Genomic DNA, 19,478 nt, shown 5'->3' on the forward strand with positions numbered 1-19,478 from the left:
CAACACTTTAGAGTGTGCAGTTTTAAGGGCCAGGGACCCTGAAATCTAACACTAGTGACTTATACTAACTGCTTTTTCTGGTACCATAATATTAAAGACATTTCTGTCAAAGGTCCCTTTTTATATTTAGGTTACTAAGTGATGTCATTGACAATGACCTCAAAATATCCTTAAAAATTATTGTGATAGTAGATTCTTAAGATGATTTAATAGAATTCTTAATTAAGTCAAAGGAGGAGGCAAGCACAGTTCTCTGAAGGCATATTCTGTAGGGCCAAGAAAAAGCAACGCCAGTGTGTGGCTCTCTGATGATCTAGTTTGATCCAGAGATAAAATCTAGACTAGCAGATAATCAATTTATGTCCCTCAAATTACACATTGTGAGAACCACTTATCTCACAATGTGTACATCATTGGGAAGTGGGTGGATCACCTGAGGTCAGGAGTTTGAGACCAGCCTGGTCAACATGGTGAAACCCCATCTCTACTAAAAATACAAAAAAATTAGCCGGGCGTGGTGGCAGACGCCTGTAATCCCAGCCACTCAGGAGGCTAAGGCAGGAGAATCGCTTGAACCCAGAAGGCGGAGGTTGCAGTGAGCCAAGATCAAGCCACTGCACTCCAGCCTAGGCAATGAGAGCAAAACTCCATCTCAAAATAATAATAATAATCAACCAAGCAATTGTTTTCATCTCTAATATTTAACGTGAAGGACAAATAAGAAGCAGTTCTAATGAGGAGATCCCAGATAATCATATGAGCTGTGAACAATGATAATCTAACCAGAGCCTTAAGAATCAATGGAAAATCTATTAGAATTAACAAGAAAACTCAACAAAGTGTCAGTAATTGGAGTAATATCTAAAAATCAACAGCTTCCGTGTGATTCTGTGGCAAATAATTGGGAATCTGTGAAAAAAAAGTCTTACAATAGCGACAAAATAAAATGTCTAGCAATAGTCCTAATGAGCAGTAAGGATGATTAAGAGTAAATTAAAACATTTTGAGATGTATACATGTAGGTTTGAATAGAGTGAGACGGTCCATTTTTCTCATTGGAGAAAAGACTGAAAGATGTTGATGCTTTCCACTTAATTAGTAGACAATGTAATTCCAACCAATATCTCAATGGGATATATGAGAGAACTTGATAAGATATTTAAAACTTCACTGAGAATAATAAGACAAGAATAGGTAGGAAAAGTCTCAAATGAGAAGTAATGAAGAGATATGTGCCCTATCAGAGAGTTACATGTGTAGTTGGTACATTAATTATAAAACAATGATATGAATGAAGGAAAAAGAGAGCAAGGAAACATAATAGTAAGCAAGAACCACACACTGGCATGTAAGTAGTAATATATGACAAAGGAAACATTTCAATTTGATGCAGAGTGAGTGGATTTTTTTTCACAAAATTATATGGGGAAATTTTAATATTTGAGGGGAAAAATCAATTTATATCCCAATCCCACACCAGCCACTGAAATAAATATAAGTTGAATTAAAGGATAAAAAACAAAATATGGAGTGATTAAAAAACAGAAGAAAATTTGGTTGAAATTTTAAAAAATGTTTTCCAGACAGGGTCTCGCTCTGTTCCCCAGGCTGGAGTGCAGAGGTGTGATCACAGCTCACAGCTTGAGTTCCTGGGCTCAGGTGATCCTCCCAACTCAGCCTCCCAGGTAGCTGGCACTACAGGCATGCACCACCATGCCTAGCTAATTTTTAATTTGAAAAATTTTTTGTAGAGACGGGGTCTCACTATTGCCCAGGTTGGTCTTGAACTCCTGGCCTTATGCAATTCTCCCACCATGGCCTCTCAAAGCACTGGGATAACAGGCATGAACTACCGCACCTGGCCAAACATGTATTTGATTCATGGATGGAGAAAGGATTTTCTAGACACAATTGCAATTAAATAAGTAGATTTGAACATATAAAACAATTCAACTTTTTTTTCTTTTTTTTTTTTGAGATAGAGTCTTGCTCTGTTGCTCAAGCTGGAGTCCAATGGCGCGATCTTGGCTCTCTGCAACCTCTGCCTCCTGGTTCAAGTGATCCTTCTGCCTCAACCTCCCAAGTAGCTGGGATTACAGGCACCCACCATCATGCCCGGCTAATTTTTGTATTTTTTAGTAGAGATGGGGTTTCACCATGTCGGTCAGGCAGGTCTCGAACTCCTGACCTCAGGTGATCCATCCGCCTCGGCCTCCCAAAGAGCTGGGATTATAGGCGTGAGCCACCACGCCTGACCCCAATAACTCAATTTTTTAAATAACAAAATATAAACAAAATTAACAGGAAACAGAAAAAGGAAACAACATTTGCCAAATGTACAACATTGGATTTAATATATGTACTATAAAAGTACTCTTACAAATCAGTAAGAAAAATAGAATATTCTCATAAAAATAGGCAAAAAACATAGTTCACATTAGAATAAAAACAAGTTTTAATAAAAATAAAAATAAAACTGGGCACAGCAGCAGCTTAGGCCTGTAATCCCAGCACTCTGGGAGGCCGAGGCAGGCGGATCACTTGAAGTCCGGAGTTTGAGGCCAATATGGCGAAACCCCTTCTCTACTACAAATACAAAACTCAGGTGGGCGTGGTGGAGCATGGCTACAATCCCAGCTGCTCCAGAGGCTGAGGCATGAGAATCACTTGAACCCAGGAGGTGGAGGTTTCAATGAGCTAAGATCATGCCACTGCACTCCACCCTGGGTGACAGAGTGAGCTCCTGTCTCAAACATCAAAATAAAAATAAAAATAAAAAGTGTTCACTAATAGGGAATAAATAGGAAAATATAAACAAAAATCAATGAGATTTTGACAGTAGGGATGTAGGGAAACCGTCAGTCACATACTGCCAATGAGAGTTAAGACTGCTACAAGCCCTTCTGGAACACAGCGGAATGTTATGTTCTTACAGGGTAGAAAGGTGCAGAACTTTGCAAACTAGCTTGTGTATTTGTCTGCTCAGGCTGCCATAGCCAAATACCACAGAAAGGATGGTTTAAACACCAGACATTTACTTCTCACAGTTCCAGGGCCTAGAAGTCTGAGATCAAGGTGTTGGCCGTTTTCACTTCTTGTGAGGTGTTATCAGCAGCACAAGATCAGACACAGCCAGGTCTACACAGGCTTGTGTCTTTCCACAAGGTCACTTGATGGATGCTTACTCAATTAGAAAAGCCATGAGCCAGGCATAATGCTGAGATGCCTGTAATCTCAGGAACTCGGGAGGCAGAGGTGGTGCCTGAGGCACAAGGGAGGCAGTGACTGAGTTGCCAAGCCCCATAAGGTGCTTCCTCCTGCAGGCGCACCTTCGCAGCTGCCCCCTTGTCTGCAGGCTGCTTCTTTAACCGCACTAGGACTGCTTCACATTGCGGTGTGCAGTGTCCTCACTTCATTCGTCTTCTCTCAACTTGTCCCAGCAGGCCTACCAGGGATAAGAAAACGGACTCATTGCTGAGTCATTTCCAGGCCTCCAGCCCGCTGAATTCTAGTGAGTGGTGCCTCCCAAATGGGAGATGTGGGGGTTACCTGTTACCCTCCTCTCGACGGGCTGGCCAGAGTTCTGAATTTCATTTGCTGTACAGAGCGCCTTCCTCCTTCCTGTCAGTGGCTAGCTCCTCCAAAATCATTGTGAAAAGGCCAGATGCAGTGGCTCACACCTGGCACTTTGGGAGGCCAAGACGGGTGAATCACCCGAGGTCAGGAGTTCCAGACCAGCGTGGCCAACATGGTGAAACCCTGTGTCTACTAAAAATACAAAAATTAGCTGGGCGTGGTGGCACATGCCTGCAATCCCAGCTACTCGGGAGGCTAAGACAGGAGAATCACTTGAACCTGGGAGGCAGAGGTTGCAGTGAGCTGAGATAGCGTCACTGCACTCCAGCCTGGGCAGCAGAGAGACACTCTGTGTTTAACTGAGAAATGAAAACAAGAAAATAAAAAACAGGTCAAAATACTAAAAAGAGAATTATCTGTATTTTATTTCAATTGTACAAAAGACACAATGTGTTGTCATTGTCTATCTCTGTGTGAGGATTTTTTTTACCTTCATTCTCATTTTGTTTTTTCCTGATTATATAACAAAAAGAAAAAACAATCAATTGAATACTTTGAAGACTCCAACTGTTTAGATACTGCCAGGGAACACAAACAACTACTAGAAAATACAAAATCTGGGAAGCCTGAGCAATGGGGAATAGGTGAATGGCCCGAGCTCAAGGGTGTTCTGGCAAAGCCTCCGGATGCTGGCCTTACCCAGATGTTCTGTGTTCTAGTTGTGCATTTTGGGCCTTCCAGGCTTCAGATTACAAATGGCCTAAGAACAGACCAAATCGGAAGTTCTTCTGTTTGGAGATGAACTACCTAAGTGATCATGGGTGTTATGGGATAGATGCAACTGACAAAAGGCTGACTCAAACCTGCTCCAGCAAAAATGGAGAGGGTATTGGATCTTGAAAATGGAAATTCTAAGGAGATCAACTACTTTAGGTAGATAGATTCAGGGATTCAAACAGCATCGGAACACAGCTTAGCTCTGCTGTTTGTCTTGATTTTATCATCAGTTGCTTCCGTGGCTCATACTCACAGATAAAAAGGTGAGGCTGTTTCCTAATAATCGCAACAAAAAAGTCCCAGGAAAGACTCTGATTGGCTGTATCATGTGCCAATCCCTGAACCACTCTGTGTATTTGGAAGAGTTGAAGGAATCTGATTGGTCAGGCTTGGTCACTTGTGCACACTCGAAGCAGGGTCAGCCCCATCAAGCCTTAGGAGCTGAGTGGATTACCATGGAAAGTGGGAGGAAGGAAGAGCTGCCTGCAGTCAGGCATATAGATTGCAAGGGATGGCATTTGAGCACTCAGCATTAGACCAAGAGACCACATTAAGAATATGGAGAATACGGTCAGAATCACCCTTATCCCACTTATAAATCCCCATGAAATAACCAAACCCAATAAGAAGAGGTTGTACTTTTATCAAATTCCTTTTAAACCCACCTTCTCATTTCACTTTCATCCTGATTTCACATTCAATCTGATTTCCTTGAATCTGTAACTATTCAACCTTAAAACTAAATAGTTATCTGTGCCTTATTCAAATGACAAATTATCTTATAATAGTAACTTTTGCTAACGTTGGCATATGGGATATAAATGAAAAGAGAACATGAAACCTGGTGAGTGAATGCTTAGAAAGAGCCAAAGGATGGCTGGGCGCGGTGGCTCACTCCTGTAATCCCAGCATTGTGGGAGGCTGAGGCGGGCAGATCACGACGTCAGGAGTTTGAGACTAGCTTGGCCAAGAGACTAGCCTGACCAACATGGTGAAACTCTATCTCTACTAAAAATACAAAAATTAACCGAGCGTGGTGGCAGGCATCTATAATTTCAGCTACTCAGGAGGTGGAGGCACAAGAATTGCTTGAACCTGGGAGGCCGGGACTGCAGTGAGCCGAGATCGTGTCATTGCACTCCAGCCTGGGTGACAGAACAAGACTTGGTCTCAAAAAATGAAGGAAAGAAAAAAGAAAAAAAGAAAGAAAGATGCAAAGGATGTAAACAGGGTGAGTCAGTTCTGGGGTCTGTTCTTCTAAGTGATGCTTTTGAAACATGTTTTTCTCTAAATATGAACAATCTGGTTCTTCATAGACTATGCCTTCAGTGTTCAACACTTGTGTCTTTTTGAGACTCAAATGGTATTTCAAATAAATTATATTCAGCAAATACTAGAAAGTTATGGTATGTTGTTACTTAGAATTCTATCATGATATTTGGCAGATTTTTAAGTTTCCCAGAACTTGTAAGGGAACTGTGAAATGCTACACTCTATGGAGATAAAAGTTAACTAAAAAACAAAGCGAACCAAGAGATAAAAGGAAAAGTTAGGCTGCAAGTTTTGAAATAATAATGGCACTTGAACCATGAGATCCTTTAATACCCACAATGAAAACACACACCCAGCGCAACAATGACAAATACTTGGATGTAGATAGCACGCAGTCAGATAAAACCCAAGGCTGTAGCTTAAAGATTTAAGGAAATAAAAAATTTCAAATTCCAGGATGGAAAAAAGGTAATTTATATGAAAATGAAGAAGTTGATGATGGAAAATGGTACATAGGAAGAAGTTAGGGCCAGTAAGACAGGCAGTACTTGAAAAGAAGAAATGTGGACTGTGAAAACGAAAAACAAATGTGGTCATTCTACTACATATTGATTTGAAGTGTATATTACTTTTACACACACAAGTTGAGGGTCATCTTTGTTTAGGTCAAGATGGTAGTTTCAAGTAAGAGGGAGATATGGCATGGGAAGGACAGCGAAGAGTAAGGTTGTCCTTCTACATTACGTTTCTGCGGACCTTAATGCTATTTTCATGAATTCCTGGTTTAGAAAACTAAAAGTTCTCTGACCTCTGGAGAGGCGACTTTCTGATGGGTCTTGAGAAAAGGTGGAAAAAAGAAAATGCTGCTTCTCTCTCCCTGCCCTATGAAAGCCACAAAACGTTGGTGTTTAAAAGACAAAGCTAAATGCAACTCTAATGACTCATAGATCAATATCTTTCACTGACCTTAGGAAGATACACGAGGAAGTCACCAGTTAGCTAATGATTCTCAGTTTAGAAAGGGCAGAGGAGGCTAGCTGCCTCCCAGAGAAGGCTTTAAGGAAGACTTCCTTTCAGTCATACCAGCTAACATGGCGAGACTGTAATATATTGTGGTGCTATCAGAAACAGCTACATAACTTGAATTTGAGAGCATTCAACCTTAATGGACTTTTTTTTTTTTTTTTTTTTTTTTTTTTTTTTTTTTTCGACAGGGTCTTGCTCTATTACCCAGGCTGGAGTGCAGTGGCATGATCATAGCTCACTGCAGCCTCAATCACCTGGGCTCCAGTGAACCTCCCTCCTTGGCCTCTCGAGTAGCTGGGACTATAGTTGCCCACCACCACATATGGCTAATTTTTAAAAATTTTTAGTGGAGATGAGGTCTCACTATGTTGCTCAGGCTGGTCTCAAACCCTTGAGATAAAGTGATCCTCCTGCCTTGGCCTCCCAAAATGCTGGGAATATAAACATCAGCCACCAAACCAGGCTGAATTTTTGTTTGAGACAGCGTCTCACTCTGTTGCCCAGGCTGAAGTGCAGTGGCGTGGTCATGGCTCATTGCAGCCTCAACCTCCCAGACTCAAGTGATCCTCCTGCCTCAGCCTCTCAAGTAGCTGCGACTACAGCCTCAGCCTCTCAAGTAGCTGCGACTACAGGTGCATGCCACTATGCCTGGCTATTTTTTTTTTTTTTAAAGATGAGGTCTCACTATGTTGCCCAGGCTAGTCTCGAACTCCTGGGCTCAAGTGATCCTCCACCTTGGTCTCCCAAAGTGCTGGGATTACAGGTGTGAGCCACTTCACCCAGCCCAGTAATGGAGTCTGATGATTCCCACCCTATGTTCATTCCCCTAATTACTTTGATTTCTTACTGTGAGGTAACAATTACTCGTACTTACTTTCAAATAATCTCCATTTGTTTTGGCATTTGAAGGTTTTTTAAAAAGTATTTGTAAGTCCAAATCATAAACCTATTTCATTTTGGATTGCTATTTTTGTATATGTATATGTCAGACATAAACATGCTAAAATAACGTTGGTAGTTATATAAATTGGATACCAGTGGTGATCATTCATCGTCTTCAGGCCCACCTACGGCACTTATTCTTTCCTTATGTGCTTAAAAATAAAAGACCAAGATTTATTATGTGTGGTTCAGATGCTACTCATGTTTATTATTGATACTCAGGTTGAAGACAGAAAGATCAATGCATGTCAGGAGATCGACTGCTATAGCAATGAGCGCTATTTGCAACCCACAGACAAACTGTTTCAAATACAATGAATATTCAGAGTTCACAGGTGTGCTCTAGGAAAACTGTTTGCAGGTGAATACAAAACTGAAAACTCCTCTATTTTGAATTAAAACTAAGAAATTATCATCTAATTCTTAGGATTCTTCTGTGCTTTATTGACTTGCTTAAATACGAGGTCTTGATAACCCTAGTTTTATGTCCCTGAATGAAGATTACATTCCTTTTTAACAATTCAAGTGAAACACATCCAAATCTCCACTCTCCGGGAAGAACAGTGGTTGAGCTGAACAGCAAAATAAATAAATAAATACAAACATACATAAATACATAAATAAGTAAATAACATTTCTGTGCCTTGGGTTCTTTGTCAGAGATAATTTTAACTAAATCATTAAACTGATATGAAGATTATTAATACCAACTGTAGAAGGTTGAATGGTAGCCCCAAAGACATCAGGGTCTAATACTATAAACCTGTTAATTGTTACTTCATTTGGAAAAGGGCCGTTGCAGATGTGATTAAGTTAAGGCTCTTGAGATGAGGAGATAATCCTGGATTATCTGGGTGATCCCCAAATGCCATCACAAGTGTCCTTAGACAAGAGATGTAGGAGATTCAACACACACTAAGAAGAAGTCAGGTGAAGATGGAGGCAGTAGCTGGAGCAATGCGGCCACAAATCAAGGCTCCCTGCCAGCGGCTGCCAGAGGCGAAGAACAGTTTCTCCCCTGGAGCTTCCCAAGGGAGCGCAACCCTGTCCACACCTTGATTTTGGACTTCTGGCCTCCAGAGCTGTAAGAAAATACCAGTTGTTTTAAGCCACCCAGTTTGTGATAATTTGTTACAGCAGCCATTGAGAAATGAATGCACCAGTGAATAAAATATTTTTGCAAAAGATGTTTAAATGCAAGATAGCATTAGGGATCAGCGTTAGGATATATTTAAGGGAAATGTGTTCCTGCATTTGGAATAAGCATTTCTAGTATGTTTTTTTCTTCGTCTTCTTTTTTTAATCAAGACTTCTTTTTTTCTTTTTAAATTATTTTTAATTGACAAATGATAATTGTGAGATACCGGTTCACGCCAGTCAGGATGGTGATTATTAAAAAGTCAAGAAACACTAGATGCTGACGAGGCTGTGGAGAAATAGGAACGCTTTTACACTGTTGGTGGGAATGTAAATTAGTTCAACCATTGTGGAAGACAGTGTAGCGATCCCTCAAGGATCTAGAACCAGAAATACCATTTGGCCCAGCAATCCCATTACTGGGTGTATACCCAAAGGAATATAAATCATTCTACTACAAAGACACACACACACGTGTGTTTATTGCAGCACTATTTACAGTAGCAAAGACACAGAACCAACCCAAATGCCCATCAATGGTAGGCTGGATAAAGAAAACGTGGTACATATACACCACGGAATACTATGCAGCCATAAAAAGGAATGAAACTGTGTCCTTTTCAGGGACATGGATGAAGCTGGAAGCCATCATCATCGGCAAACTAACACAGAAACAGAAAACCAAACACCGCATCTTCTCACTCGTAAGTGGGAGTTGAACAATGAGAACACATGGACACAGGGAGGGAAACAACACACAAAGGGCCTGTTGGGGGTGGAGGCGAGGGAAAGGAGAACATCAGGACAAATATCTAATGCACGCAGGGCTTAAAACATACATGATGGGTAGGTAGGTGCAGCAAACCACCATGGCACATATATACCTATGCAACAAACCAACATGTTCTGTGCATGTATCCCAGAACTTAGAGTTAAAAAAAAAAAAAATTACATTCCCACCAGCAGTGTACAATGGTTCCATTTTTTCCACATCCTCACCAGCATTTGTTATTGCTTGTCTTGTGGCTATAAGTCATTTTAACTGTGGTGAAGAAAAAACAAAAACTATCAAACCTTTTTTTTCTTTTTTAATTATTATTATTATTATTATTTTTTGAGACAGAGTCTCACTCTTGTTGCCCAGACTGGAGTGCAGTGCATGATCTCTGCTCACTGCAACCTCTGCCTCCCAGGTTCAAGCGATTCTCCTGCCTCAGCTTCTCCAGTAGCTGAGATTACAGGCGTGTGACACCATGCCTAGCTGATTTTTGTATTTTTAGTAGAGACGAGGTTTCCCCATGTTGGCCAGGCTGGTCTTAAACTGCTGACCTCAGGTGATCCACCTGCCTCGGCCTCCCAAAGTGCTGGGATTACAGGCGTGAGCCACCGCACCCCGCGTTTTAATTATTTTTAGTTGACAAATGATAATTGTGTATATTTATTGGGTACAATGTGATTTTTTGATATATGTATACATTAAAAAAAGATTCAATCATGCTAATTAACACATGCATCACCTCACCAACTTACCATTTTTTTGTTGGAAGAACATTAAAAATCTATTCTTTTAGCAATTTTGAAATATGCAATACATTATTTGTTAACCGTGGTCACCATGCAGTACAATAGGTCACTAAAATGTATTTTTCTAGTCTAATCAAAACTTTGTACAGTTTGGTCAACATCTTCCCTTTCCCTACCCCTCTCCTTCCTTGCAGCCTGTTTCTACAAGTTCCCTTGCTGAGTTCCCAGACCTAAGCCAGTTTTCACATTCAGAGCTCATGGCTGGAAGAGATGGCCAAGGCCCCGTGAGGAAGTAGGCAGCAATGCCATGGCAAAGAAATACCATGATGATTCCCCCAGGACTCTCCCAGAGGGACCTATGGCCATTTACTTGGGTCACTATATGTTGGGGAGGAGGGAATACCCAGACCTTGCAAAGATTGTTGGACACACGGACTCAGTTGACATGAATACCTCGAGATCTGAAATGTCATCCTGCGTGTGTCCCTTCCCTGTCCCACCTTGGAGTCCTGGCTAAAGTAATATGTTTTATATGTGTACAATCAGCCCCTCGGTTGCCACGCATCTACTTAGTGGTCATTTTCTTGGGCCCTGGCAGCTGAAATAACACCTTTGGGTCCGGGGTGTGTGGGGTAGGAGCTATCACATTAGGGAAGGCTAAGTAGGAGCCTCTAAAGCTGCCCCCACCCCAGGACCAAAATAGCAAATCAAAGCACTATTGCATCACAGGGTTTAATGCCTATTAGAGCCTGAAAGGATACAAGGTGGTGGTCCCTCCTATCACGTCTCCATTTGCTCAGCCAGTCTGACGCTTGCAATGATCTGATCGTAGAATATCACAAGCCTAACCGAGCTGCTGCCCTACTACAGCTGCCAAACAGAGCAGTATTGTTGCTAAAGCAGATTGTTAAAACCTCAGGTACATGTTATGTGGCCACTGATGTGGCAAATGTGCTCTTTTCTATCCTGAAGAGCAACAGTTTGTATTCCTGTGGAACAGACAAGAGCATTAATTTACTGTCTTGCTTCAGGGCGCTGTGAACTTTTCTACCCTCTGTCATCATATAGTATGAAGAAACCTGGACAGTCTGGACATCCTGTAGGACATTACAGTGATCCATTACATGGGTGACATCCTGCTGATTGGGCGGAACAAACAAGAGGTAGCCAGCATTCGGGAGGACTTGTTAGGACAGGCACCTACCACTTCAGTAAAGTTTTCAGGGGTCCAGTAATCAGAAGTGTGCTGGGATACTTCTTCTAAATTAAAAGATACATTCTTGCTCTTGCATCTCCTACCACAAAGAAGGAAACACAGTGCCCAGTAGGTCACCTGGACCGAAGCTGTATTCCTAGCACGGAATGTGGCGAGCAAAGACAGATGAGAAAAACTGCAGGGGAAGGAGTGGGAGGGAGGTAGCAATGGGGTCTAAGGTTGATTTAAACCCACTACCAAAAAGAATAGGTCATCATAAGTCTGAAACTAGTAAAATAGTATCTGAGGAGTTCAGAGCACAGACTACAGACAAGAGAATTAAAAATATGCTTGTTTTAAAGGGCTAGTCTTGGAAACACATAGCTTCTGGGGGAGAAAAAGCAAAGCAAAAGAAAAAAAGATGGGAATTTGTCAACACCAAAAACTGCATACACTCTTACCTTTTGAACTACAAGTCCCATTTCTAGGAATCTACTCTTTGGATATACCTCCAACAATACGAAAATACATATGCACAAGGTTATTCACTGCTAACCACAAAGACTTGCAGTGTGGTAGGCATGAGACAGGAATATTTTCACCTTGCATTCATCTGCTAAACCGACCAATCTATAAACCAAGCTTGAGCTCTTTCCTCTTCTTCCATCTGGTTGTACAGAACCCTCCATGAGGCCATAGGTGTGAGCCTGAGGTAGGGAGCTGGGGTAACCACTGTGGGTGATATAGGGTTTGGGCAACTTGCTCATTGATTGTTAATTGCAAGATATTAGAGACAGCCTAAATGCCTACGCACGGGAAAGTGGTTGAATAACATCCCCTGAGTGAAGTACTATGCAGCTGTAAGAACAAGGCAGTGCTCTATGGCCTGTTACAGAGTGAAACTAGCATAACTAGCAAATATCCCATGTCTAGGATGTATTAAGTGAAAAAAAAAAAAAGCACAAAAAGAGCATAATATTCTACCCTTCAATTAAAAATGAGCATTATACAGCTTAGGCAACATGGGGAGACCTGTCTCTGCAAAAAATTAAAAAGTTAGCCTGGTGTGGTGGCACACACCTGTGGTTCCATCTACTCAGGGGGCCGAGACAGGAGGAATACTTGAGCTCAGGAGGTTGAGGTTGCAGTGAGCTGTGTTCATGTGACTGCACTCCAGCCAGGCAACCTTGTCTCAAAAACAAAAGTGCATTATATAAGAAAATATACATACATCTGCTCATTTGTGCCAAAGAGTAAATCAGGAGCTGAAATTGGTTACCTACAGGTGTTGGGTGATAACAGAGGGGAAATAACAGTATTGCTGAGAATGGGGTCACAGGAATTGGGAGAGATACTTTGCAAACCATGTTCATACTTAGAACCATGCTAGTTTTCACTCTTGGAGCCACGTTAATGCATCACGAACTCCCAAAATAAGTGGTTAAAACAATGGGGATGGGACACAATGAAATGCTAAATGTAATAAATGAATTTACTATAATTGTATTACAAATGGATTACATAACCACACTGAAGGAGTGGGAGAGAAAAGCATGAGCCAAAGTTACTTTGGAAAACAGTATTTTGATTGTATATTGTGAAGGAAAAGGCAAAATGAACTAGACACAAATATTGTACTCCAGTTTCCTATCTGTTTTTCACAGGGGTATGCAAGAATGAGACTCCTTCATATGCATATTATGATTCAGCAGATCAGTGAATTTATGGAAGGTGATGAGACTCAAACGTTATTAAGAACATCGTAAGGAAGAGAAACTACATTTCCAATTCATTTAGTGGAAGTGGATCATCGTAAAAGTCTTCATCCTCATGGTCTTTACGTTGAGTGGGCTGAGGAGGAAGACAAGGGAGGAGTTGGTCTTGCTGACTCGGGTGGCAGAGGTGGGAGAAAATTCCCGTATAAATGGACCCACACAGTTCAAACCCGTGTTGTTCGAGAATTAACTGTCATTCAAAATAAAAATTAGAAAACCATAAATGTACGTTGAGCAGCTTCTGTGTCTCAGGCCCTGTTGCAGATGCTAGAGATATGCCAGTGAACAGCATGAGGCATGAGGCCCCTGCTCTCATGGGGTTTACATTAAGTCATAAGTCTCATGCTAATCACTCACCATTTGTAATAAAGACAATGAGAATATTACCCTGTACAGATTGAATTATTCTGACTGAAGGTTTACATAACTTATAGTGACACTTGGCTTCTGTCTTAATGATGTCACAAAAGAAAATGTAGAATCAGGGACCAGACATTGTTTACCACACTGCTGAACAGCTCTGGAATTTATATACTCATTTCCAAAAGTACGTAGTTACTAAGTCTTCTTGGTGGGCACAATCTAATTTCAGCTTCATGCATTTTTTCTGAACTTGAACCATGCTGATAAGATTGATGTGTGATAAGCCACACCTGATAATTGCCCTTTATATGTAAGTCTAGAAACTTCAAGAATGATCCATACACATTTAATTAAATCTATGACTTGTATCTGAATTGTGATTTCATTTCCATTATTTAGCTTTACGATTCTTCAAAATCCACAATTCTATTGATCTCTGACCAGATTAAAAATAGGAACAATGAGAGTTGCCATGGCCATGGGCTCAGTTCGTTTGCCCCAGCTGTGTATGATCACCTTCCCCTGCGGGGAAACTGGGCGAGGGGTGAGCCTGGTGGTTCAGTCCTCTGGAGACCTGATGTGTGTTGGGCTTATTCTTTTTGCCAGCACGCTCTGGCATTGGCAAACAAATCATTTAGAGGGAGCTGAGAAGAGATAAACGGAATCTGAGGAAAGTAGACGATGTGTGAGTTTTCCAAGGGTTCACGAATGTTTATCACAGCTGTCAGGTCAATACTATGTTGTGAGCCACTAAGGTGGATACTTTAAGTCTTCAGGGTTTTCTCATTCCAAAAAAGAACCTAGCTGCAAAGGAGTGGCTTCTGCAACACAGTAAGGCAACCCTGGAGGAAGTCGGAATGGGGATAACTGAGCCATCCATGTCATTAACCATGGCCTCCTTTCCTACCCACCTTTCTGGCCACTTTTCTTCCACCCAAGCTAACTCATTCTACTTAATGAGATATTTGACAGCTGCAGTTTCCCAAGAAGCAGTACGAGGCTCTGGTCATTTCTCTGTCTGTATTAGGTGACCTCCTACATGCCCGTGACCATTCATGTTCAAGACTTGGAGGTTCAGTTTTCAGCGCAGAGCTGCTGCTCCTGAGTTCCCACCAGAACATTCTATTGCTTATTTTTTTTTTATGGAGTATTGCTCTATCACCAGGCTGGAGTGCAGTGGTGTGATCTCGGCTCACTGCAACCTCCGACTCCCTAGTTCAAGTGATTCTCCTGCCTCAGCCTCCTGAGTAGCTGGGATTACAGGCACGTGCCACCATGCCCAGCTAATTTTTGTATTTTTAGTAGAGACAGGGTTTCACCATGTTGGCCAGGATGGTCTTGATTTCCTGACGTCGTGATCCACCTGCCACAGCCTCCCAAAGTGCTGGGATTACAGGCGTGATCCACCGCGCCCAGCCAAGAACATTCTATTGCTTATTTGACGTTTCCTCATGAATATTTCAAAGGCATCTTACATCAAACTGGCTTAGTGATCTTTCCTTCCCTGCACCCCAACATCAGAATCTGGTCCTCTGTCTCTGTGACTGGTACCATCATTCATTCACCTGCACACACCAGAAGAAGGGGAGTGATTTCTCAGTCTCTCACTTTCTCTTACTACCCCTGTATCTAATCAATAGCTGGTTGGTTATTGATTCTACCACCTAAATATCTCTCAAATCTGTTCGTACTTTCTCCATCTCCACTGTGTCTACCTTAGCCCAAACTACCATTCTCTGCAATACCATCCTCTGTAACACCATCTTCTGTCTTCTGAATTATAGCACTAATCTAAACAGTTCTCCCCATTTTCCCTCCTACTCCCTCTAATCCAATCACCACATTGTAGTCAAGAGAACTTTTAAGAATTGCTCATAACGACTCTATTGTTTAAACCCTTTGATGGTTTCCTATTTTCTTATGATAAAGACTCAAATACTTAATATGGCCTAAAACAATCTGCATAATCTGGTTTTTCAGCCTCATCTCCTGCTACTCACTACCCACTTTATTCTTCGTAACACACCAGCCTTTCTTCTACAATTTGCAATGAGCCACGCTCATGTCAACCTGGCCTTTGCATATGCTGTTCCCCTTTCCCGGATATCCAGATATCCTTCAAGAAATACTTCTTATTACTCCCTGAAGGAGACAATCTTCAAACCTTCAACTCAGTTCCCACAGGTAACTCTCCCAGTACCCTAGACCTCTCATTCCTAGTGTTTACCACAATTCAAATAAAATAATTGTATAGTTATTTCACATTTGTCTCTCACTCTTGAATGTAATCCTATAAGGGTAGGAACGATGTCTATCAGTTGTATCAGGTATCAGGTAACGATGACTAATCACCAGTACCTGCCACAGTGCTGGGCACACAGCAGCAATTTAACATTTAATATTAATAAGGTAACAGTGCTGGAATCAGGCACTGTTATAAACTCTTCATGTGTAGGACCTCATTGAATCCTGGTAACAAACCTAGAATGTAGGTATTCTTCTTCTCATTTTACAGATGTAAAACAGGCACAGAGAGGTGAAGTAAGCTGCAAATATCACAAAGTGGAAAATGGAAATTGAACCTAGCAGTCTAGATTCAAAGCCTGTACTTTTACTTTACTGCCTCAATATTTATTGAAAGCATGCCTGTTTAAATGTTCACTGAAGTGAATTACTCAGAGAATTGCTCATAAACAAATTCATAATTATAGAGCACCTCTACTGTAAAGTTTAACATGTTTAACTACGGAGAAGGAGAGGGGTATAAGTACTTTGATACCATCCATACTGGAAACTTAAAATCTTTGCCAAGCCCATAAGAGATAACCTGTCCAAAGGTGAATACTACTAGATTCAAATAGGTTGAAATAACATTCAAGGCCTTTGTACTTCTTAGGCTCATGAAAATTTGGTTGCTTGATATGCTTGAGTATATATATACACACACACACACACACATATACACACATATATATACACACACACATATATATATTTGCTAATACTTTAAGGCCTTTCTGTGCTGCATTAACCAATCTAAAAAGAGCAAACAAAATGAACATAGGTACTATGGTTCATTATTCCTAGCTTAAATGTTAAACAATGGATAAGTCAATTACATTTTAAATTGTTGCCTTGACCACTGTGGGTTGTCATTTTACTGTGGCTTTGGGAAGAGCAAAAATGCACAGAATAGAACATTGGGCAACTTCCCCTGCCCACAGTTGAGCTCTATTACTAAGATGAGATGCTGTCATCTGTGTTTTCATTTCCATATTTAACAACAAAAGTGGCACTTGCCAACTGTTATAAAGTTGTTCTGAGTAGGGCGTGATGATGTTTGTAAAGTTTGTAGTGCTGGAAGAAAGGTACTAATAAACACCAAAGCACAAACCACTTAAATAGTGCACTATTCGATGTGAAGCAGATGATTCAAAATGACTCAGTGATGATTAATCTAATGCTCTAAAATACAAATAAGGGATTCATCCCAAGATGTTTCACATATTCTTAGAATATCAGAATTTTAAATTCTTATATATTTTAAGACTACACCTACAGGATTTTGAAGCAATATTGAGAACTGAACAAACAGTTGATTCCAATGATAGATGACTCAAATGGGCAGAGATTTCTTAATAATACAGACTGGGAAACTAGAATACATCCAATTCAGGCTTCCCATTAAATCTATAGTGAATGGGTGATCACTCATCCTCCTGTAGGGGAGTTACTGGGAATGTCCTCCGCATGCTATTCTGCTGGTTGACTGTTTGCACATGGTGGATTCCCAAAAGCTTTCTGGTAAGAGAAGTGTCCCTCCAGCTATGAAGGGACCAGATCAGCCTAGGCTAGCTGGCCCGTGGAGGAGAGTTCTTAGGCTGGCAAAAAACTGGAGTTTGTGAGGGCCTTTAGGGTTGTCAATTCACAACTAAACCTATATGGGACACTATTCTTTGGACTGATTGTCAATTTTAGCTATTTTTTTCTTTCTTAAACAAAAACAAAAACACTTGAACCGCATTTTAAGAAACATACAATTTTTTTGTATTCTACCTTAATGACAATAGACATTTCAAAATAAATTTTGTGAATAGAAAGAAATCACAGTAAAGATAAATTTAGAATATGCTTCAAACTACTTAAGCACTGTATCCTCCTGCGTCTGGAGTTGATTTCTTCCAGTGGGTTCCTGGTCTCGCTGACTTCAAAAATGAAGCCCTGGACCTTCACGGTGAATGTTAGAGCTCTTAAAGATGGCACAAACCCAGCTCAGGCATGGTGGCTCATGCCTGTAATCCCAACACTTTGGGAGGCCCAGGCAGGTGGATCATGAGGTCAAGAGATAGAGACCATCCTGGTTAACATGGTGAAACCTCTTCTCTACTAAAAATATAAAAAAATTAGCCAGGTGTGGTGGCGGGCCCCTGTAGTCCCAGCTACTTGGGAGGCTTTGGCAGGAGAATGGCGTGAACCTGGGAGGTGGAGCTTGCAGCGAGCTGAGATTGCGCCACTGCACTCTAGCCTGGGCGACAGAGCGAGACTCCATCTCAAAAAAAAAAAAAAAAAAAAGATGGCACAAACCCAAAGAGTGAGCAGCAGCAAAATTTATTGTGAAGAGCAAAAGAACAAAGCTTCCACAACTTAGAAAGGAACCCAAGCAGGCGGCCCCTGCAGGCTGGGGTGGACAGTTTTTATTCCCTTATTTGTCCCCGCCCATGTCCTGCTGATTGGTCCACTTTACAGAGTGCTGATTGGTCCATTTTACAAACCTATAGCTAGCTACAGACCACTGATTGGTGCATTTTACAAAACTCTAGCTAGTTACAGAATGCTGATTAGTGCATTTCACAATCCTCTTGTAAGACAGAAAAGTTCTCTAAGTCCCCACTGGACCTAGAAGTATGGCTGGCTTCACCTCTCACTCCAAGGAACCACATGGCTGAAGACACATTCCTCCTGGGTGGCACAATCTTCTGTGAATGCCAGGCTAGCGATTCCAGCAGGATGTTCCTGGATGGACTCTGATACGTGGATCCCACATGAAAACTTGGACTTGGTGCCTACATCTAGACTGCTGTTTCGTCTCATTTATTTTCTAGACAAACTGTGCTGCTCCACAGCATTAGCATCAATATGTCTTTTGTTTCGTGGAGCTTCCTAGGGATTTAAATTCAAACCGTATCATAAAATACAATAAAGGTTTATTTACAGCACATTGGTTTCATTTGACGTTCCTGTACCAGACTACCGTGGCAATTGGCTAAAGTTTTGTCAACAAGTTTGCTGCTGGGATTTTTCTCATTTGGTTCAGTTTACTACCGCCTATCATAAGTGATGCAGATGGGTTTCGTTTCTAACATGTGAACGTGACAACTGTTTTGGTTTGGATCCATCATTAATCAAAACTGAAGAAGGTTATTGGGTTCGATGGTGTAGATTTTGACTTTTATTTCTAGCTTCTGTGTGCTTTGTCATATTTCCCCTTGCTTCCTAGACGAGGTGTGTTTCCTTATCTGATTTTGCATCACTGGAGACAACTCAGGAACCAGGAGAGCTGGATTGGATACCACAAGGAATGCAGCCCTGCCAACAGAGGGACGGACAGAATTAGAGCAAACGGACACATCCCCCTAGCCTGTTCTCCACAGGGCAGATTTTATTAGTATATTTCTAACACAGGGGCCTCGTTTCAGTCTTCAAAAGTTTTTTTTCTAGCGCAAACTAGACGCGCTCTGAGCCAAAATTAGCGTCCGCGAACCCCACCCCATTCGCCTCCAACGGACCTAGCTCTCCTTTCCGCCCACAAACAGCCGTTACTACAGTTCCCAGCAAGCACCGCGCAGGGCCGCAAAGGGCCAGGCCCTCGGCGAATGCCCCGCCCCGCAGGA

The sequence above is a fragment of the Mandrillus leucophaeus genome, unplaced genomic scaffold (assembly GCF_000951045.1).
Source record: "Mandrillus leucophaeus isolate KB7577 unplaced genomic scaffold, Mleu.le_1.0 Scaffold257, whole genome shotgun sequence".
Taxonomy (NCBI): Eukaryota; Metazoa; Chordata; class Mammalia; order Primates; family Cercopithecidae; genus Mandrillus; species Mandrillus leucophaeus.